This window comes from Typopeltis vanoorti, chromosome 14, assembly GCF_054136105.1.
Source record: "Typopeltis vanoorti isolate ZY-2024b chromosome 14, IOZ_Tvanoo_1.0, whole genome shotgun sequence".
Lineage (NCBI taxonomy): Eukaryota > Metazoa > Arthropoda > Arachnida > Uropygi > Thelyphonidae > Typopeltis > Typopeltis vanoorti.
This window is the reverse complement of record NC_143562.1, coordinates 28,282,870-28,289,559: the sequence shown is the minus strand read 5'-3', so window position 1 is coordinate 28,289,559 and position 6,690 is coordinate 28,282,870.

Here is a 6,690-nt window from a genome sequence, read left to right as displayed (position 1 = left end):
CTACATTTCTACCCATTCAAGATAACCCTGACCGAGGAGTTGCGCCTGCGGGACTTTGAAAGTCGACTGACATTCGCTTTAACATTTCTTGTTCGAGTGGAGTTAGAAGCTACGTGGCCGTTGATGATTTTGTGGGGAAATGAGGTTTATTTTCAACTGAAACGGAGCTGTGAAAAAATATGAGCTACGCAAAACCCACATGTAATCCAACAAATTCCTTTGCATCTACCCAAGTCACTGTCTGTGCGGTTTCACAACTTCGTTTGTCATTGGACCATTCTTCTTTGAGGACATTCGCCAGTCGGATATTGTGACCTGCTCAGCTAGTGACTAGAGGTATCGCGATATGATAAACAATTTTTGTTCCACAACTACAGCAGCTCTTGTTGCTTGGATTCAATCATTTTCATGCTGGTTGGGGCCTCTATACACATCGGTCGATCTGTACAGGATGTTCTTCGAGAACATCTTGGGGAAGTCAAAGTGATTAGACGTGCGTTTTCCACTGCATGGTCGCCTCCTTCACCTGATCTGCTCCCCTGTAACTTCTGGCTCTGGGGATTTCTCAAAGACCGGGTTTATCGGAATCATTCTGATAACTTGCCTGCGCTGAAAGACACCGTAATGCAGCACGTGCGCAATATAGCGCGTGCTCAATATCAGTCCTCACCAGCTGCATTCTGCCATTGAACATTGTGCAAAGGATGCAGTTTGTGGCATACTGGGAAGGACAACCCATGAATGCATAATGGAAGAGAATAAAAATGTGTTATTTATGCTTATGTCGCTTTTCTTCTTACACACAGAGAAATTACTACATCTATATTACTACATCTACATCATACAGCGCCCCCCGAATTTCAGAGTGGCAAATTTTAGAAGTGTTTTTTTGGTACTTTTTTCTCTCTCGGATTTCGCATCCGAATGACGCACAATGCATGCCTGAAAAGTTCGCAACATTTGGATCACTGGGTTGTCCTCCACAAGGCCTTAAACAGTGATAGTTTAATTTTGACCACCCTGTATATAAGAGAATGAAATACAGGAGAAAAGCTATGACTATATACGAGTACTTATATACAACCTAACATGCGTGGATAGTCAATAGCAAGTAATATGGTTGATTTGCTGTACTTTTCTTATTTTTATTTTGAGCACTGCGTTAAAGATTCTTGGATACAGGAGCAGGATATTTCATTAGAGAATTTTTCTATCACCTACATAACACCATTTTTGAGCGCATTTGTTTATGTGTACATACAAGTATAAATAAGTTTTTGATGAAAATGGATTGACAATAAAGTTCGAGTTTTTAAACCCCTAACAACACATAGTTCTAGTAATGGTGGTACTTTTAAAAATATAAAAAAAGTTAAGAGTTCGGTTTAAAAATGTGCAGTCATTTATGGTTTTCTACATAATCAGCTCAAAAATGGTGTGAATAAAGAATGAATACTTAGAAAAAGTTTATTCACCATCATTATCTGTTCATTGGACATCCACAGATGCCGTATGGTCACTTGGATGCTTGGTGATGTGCACGCCAATCCTCGCCATGTGGTTCTCTTGTATGCTTTTCCGGAGACTTAAATTCTCTGAATATCAATCACTCCACACAAGCCAACCATCCATCTCATTGACAGTTTAACCATTCCCCTTTTTATAGGAACTTTATCTTCTATTACAGTTCTCAGAATCCTCCTTCTATCCTTTCAATGTGTTCAAAGTATTTTAACTTTCTTCTGTCAATATCCTTAAGGAGCCTTAAAGTTCTCATGATCTTTTTTAACACCCATTCATTTGCATATGATATATGTATCAGTATATGATATTCTCAACAGTCTTCAGTAACACCACATCTCAAAATCAGCTATCCTTTTCTTATCTGACTTCTTTATGTTCCAGGTCTTACATCCATAAGTCGCTGTTGGAAAAACTAATGCATTCAAAATCCTCAACTTTGTTACCATGGAGATAGTCCATACTTTCAGATTATAGACAAGTCTCTGACTGTTGTTATAGCCGTTCCTATTCTTCTTCTGACATCTTCTTAACAGCAATTCTTCACATTGATAATGGATCCCAAGTAGTCGAACTTGCTGATACTTCCTCAATTCTTTCTCAAATTAGATACGCTTGTTTCTCAGGAGTATTCTTGTCTGTATTTCTTGAGTCGAACTCCTCTGTTATTACTGATCTCGATAACTCTGTCAAGAATTTGTTCTAGTATGCCTCTACAGAGGGTAAAGTATTATCAGTATACCTCAGATTACTGATCAATCTACCACATATCCTAATTCCTGCTATGAGCTCATCCAATTTTCACGAATGATATCTCAGCACAGATACTAAATAAGTGAGGAGAAAGTAAACAACCTTGCCTAACTCCCCCTTTCAACCTGAAGACAATCAGTTAGCCAACAGTGTTCTTACCATGGCTTCTTGCTCCCTGTATAAGTTAGCTATCAACCTGATAATATGTTCAGGAAAACCCATTCTTTTCATTATCTCCCACAGTTTCACATGCTGAACACAATCAAAAGAGTAGTCTAGGAAACATATTACCATAGAGAAAGTCTAAATTCTTTATATTTTTCTATGATCTGTCTAAGGCAAAGGATCTGATCTCTGGTACCCTTAAATTTCCTAAAACCTGCATGTTCTTCCTCGGGTATCTCTGTCTCAACTTTGGCCTTAATCCTAGTTAGCATGATCTTCAATAAAATCTTACTTGGACGAGATATTAAACTAATAGTTCTATTATTTGCAATCCTTCATATCTCCCTTCTTATGTAGTGGTATGAAAACAGACTTCCTCCACGCTCTAGGCCATGATTCTGTCTCCCATATCCTTTTAATCACTCTATGAAATATTCTTATCCCTCCATCCCTTGTGGCCTTTATTACCTCCTCCTCTGCTAGGATTCCATCTGTACTTGGGGCCTAATTGCTGTCAAGCTGCTTAACTGCTCTTTTAACTTCATGCCTAAGTGGGGGAGGTTCCAAATCGAAATTTACCTGGCAAGAGGTCTCCTCCAAATTTTCTTTATGCATTCTGTTGCACAATTGCTCACAGTATTCTTCCGATCTGTTTTTGATTTCCAATTCTTCTGTTAGTAGTGCTCCATTCCTGTCTTTGATGACATTCAATGTGGGTTTAAACTTGGGCTTTAGGTCACGAACTAAAGAAACATCCTTTTTATTAGACAAATTTTATTAGACATCTTAAATGTTAGTGACAGATGTCTTTTTTTCGCCCAGTGAAGTGTCGTTCTCTCCACGAACGGCTTCTCTTCACCATTCTCTGCCGAGCTATCAACTTTATCCCATGTGGTTTGTTCCCATTTGAGAACTATATCGTACAAGAATCTACTGTGATATTCATCGAGGCAACTGTAATCAATAGTTAGTTTCCGTACACTAAGGCGTTATTTTCAGTGACATTTCAGAGCTCCAGATTTAAAAATATTTATATGGCTGTCTGAAGAAATCTACAGCAATCTTCCTGCTACCATCAAAAGCGAAAAGTCAATGAATTTCTGATCAGAAAAGGTATCACTTTCTTAGCGAACAGGCGTTGATTCAATACTGCATCATTTCCCTACCATTTTGAATGCACGTGTGCAGTCAAAACAGTGCCAAACATTAAACTGTCTTTTCATTTTTTCTTCTATTATATAGATAATCCAATCTACATAAACTACTTGAACTTTATTTTGCTAGCAAGTCATTTTGGATTTTAAAAAAAAATAATTATAGCCTATTTTAGCTGTAATTTATTTATGTCATTACTATATATTGATATTAATAAAATCATTAGCGATAAAAAAAAAACTATAGAAATAGCTGAATTTCGGAAATGCTAAACGAGAAGCTAACCCTTTTGGTAGTGCCACACTGAGGTAACTCATAGTAAGAGTGGAGCGAATTCCGATCACTATTCTTGGTATTTACCCATAATGCGAAACCCAGCTCCTAGGAGCTGTATTACTGTTCTACATTATGAGAGAAGGTCACTACCCAGACCGGTTTCAACCTTATGAATAAGTGAAACGGGCTCTAAAAATAAGACGATCTCGAGAGATCGCCCAACTCCGCGTTGTTCCACTCAATGACAGGCTCACCCCGTCACCGAGAAGAACGTCTCAGCATTGGCTCTACCCAGTGACAGGCTCACCCCCACCACCACCACCAAGCAGAGCCATAATCTCAGCAGTGGCCCCACTCAGAGACAGGAAAAAACCTGTCCCCAAGCAAAGCCTATCAGAACCCAAGTCTCACCCGCACCGGCTTCAACCTTTATTGAGGTCTCATCAGTGAGTAGGTAGACCTACAATAATAATACCAATAATAAATAATACCAAGTTTAAGTCCTTATAAGGACTGGCTTAAAGGGGCGAAGCAAGAATGCTTTTCATCTTCCCGTTATCTGTAGAGGGCATGAAGGGATAAGGTGTTATTGAGCTATTAAAGCACTGATCATGGCAAGAGGGTAACCGCAATTGCCGAGCCTCAGTTAAAACTTCATTGGCTACAGCATTGCCATCCATTACCCTCCAAGGGTATTAATCACCGCATCTCACGGTCGATCTTCTAGATTCACCATTCCCATCAATACCAAGTTTGTAGCGAACAGAACTTACATATACCCTACTATAAGAATTGCCAAGAAAGTGTCCTAATAAATTACTAATTATATGAAGAGCCAAAGGCCTCAATTCGGCGACATGAACTTATTTAGGTTAAGGGATATTACATCCCATATTGCTTGATAGTTGAATAAGAAACTCAAAGAGTTTCATGCCGAATATAGAAACTATATAGTTCGGCGAGTCCAAGCGTAAGCAAATACCTGGATAGTGCAACACCTAACCCATTTGGTAGTGCCATACTGAGGCAACTCATAGTAAGGGCGGACCACCTCCGATCACTATTCTTGGTATTTATCCATAATGTGAAACCCAGCTCCTAGGAGCTGTATTACTGTTGTACATTATGAGGAAGGTCACTACCCAGACGAGGTCTCATCAGTGAGTAGGTAGACCTAAATAATACCAAGTTTGTAGCAAACAGAACTTACATATATCCTACTATAGTTCGCCCACCGTTTGTAGGTCTCTCCATGGCATTTTGCCCAGAATAGTCGATTCATGCTGAAGGGGAGAAAGAAATGAAGGATGTACGAATTGGTCGCCAACATACGAAATCACGTGCTTTCTTGTCTGTCGCTGTAGTAGTACTAGCTTGATTTTTGTTGTCGCCTTTTTGCATTTTTTATTATTATTAATTTGTGTAATGGATCTACTACAGTCAACAAGTTCTGTTGTTAAACGTTTCAGTAGCTCTTGCAAAAGAATATTGAATAACGTGCTGACATTCTGCGAAAAAGAATCGTCCGAAGGCCATCTCCTTATTCCCCTTTCTCAAGTCATAAAACGTGCAAGCGCAATTGCGGGCGTATCGGGGTCGACTGTTAAAAGAATTCGTAGGGATTCAAAAGATGAAGGTAAGCCAAAATTTAAATCTCCTAAAAAAAAAAAAAAAAAAAAAAGCGCAAGAGAAAGAAAACCATCGAAACCGTAGCGTTGAAAGATTTTGATGTAGACGTTATAAGAACTATTCACGAATTTTACGTGGTCGAGAAAAGAGTGCCAACTGTTCCGAAATTGATTCCTGTGCTTAAAGAAAAAATTAATTTTCTTCGGAAAAGAGAAACTTTAAGAAAAATACTTCATGCAATCGGATTTTATTTTAAGAAGTCCCAGAATAAAAGGAAACTTATCAAGGAGCGAAGTGACATTGTTTTATCTAGAACGTAGTATTTGAGAGCAATAAGTCGTTTCAGGGAGGAGAAAAGGCCGATTGTGTATCTAGATGAAACTTGGATTGAGAGTAATTTAACTTATGGAAAATGTTGGCAGTCTAAAGAAGAATGTGGAGTGCTACAAACCGGAAATGCCTCGCGGCGCATAATAATTTTGTGTGCGGATGGAGAAATGGGTTTTTTTACCGAATTCAAACTTACTATACAAAGCGAATTCAACTACTGGAGATTACCATGGGCAAATGAATTCTACGATCTTCGAAAAGTGGGCAGAAGAAAAACTTATTGCAAACCATCCTAAAAATGCTCTTGTTATAAATGATAAAGCTTCATATCACTCAATTCGATTGAACAAAATTCCAAATTGGTGTAATAAGAAGCAAGTTCTTATGGATTGGCTCTCTGCAAATAACATTCCTCATTCCCAGATATGCGAAAAACTGAATTGCTTAATTTGGTCAAAAGAAATTCGCCCACAACTAAACTATTTAAATTCGACACGATGCTCAAAGAGCATGGATTTCTAGCTTTGAGGCTACCACCATATCATTGCGATATTAATGCTATTGAGCATGTTTGGACAGAAGTGAAAAGTTTCATTCGCCATCGCAACGTAACTGGGGATATTGAAATGTTGAAACTTTTTAAGCTTTCAGAACAGGCGATTGGAAGAATTACAGTTCAAAACTGGGGAAAATATTGCTTTCATGTCACCTCATTGGAAAATATGTATTAGGACAGAGACGGAATTATCGAAGAATTATGCGAACCTTTGGTGATCAGTTTAAGTGAAAGTGATGGCGATTCGGACGGACACCGATTCAGATGATAATGGTATTTTTTTCCAACATTTTTTTTTTTTTTGC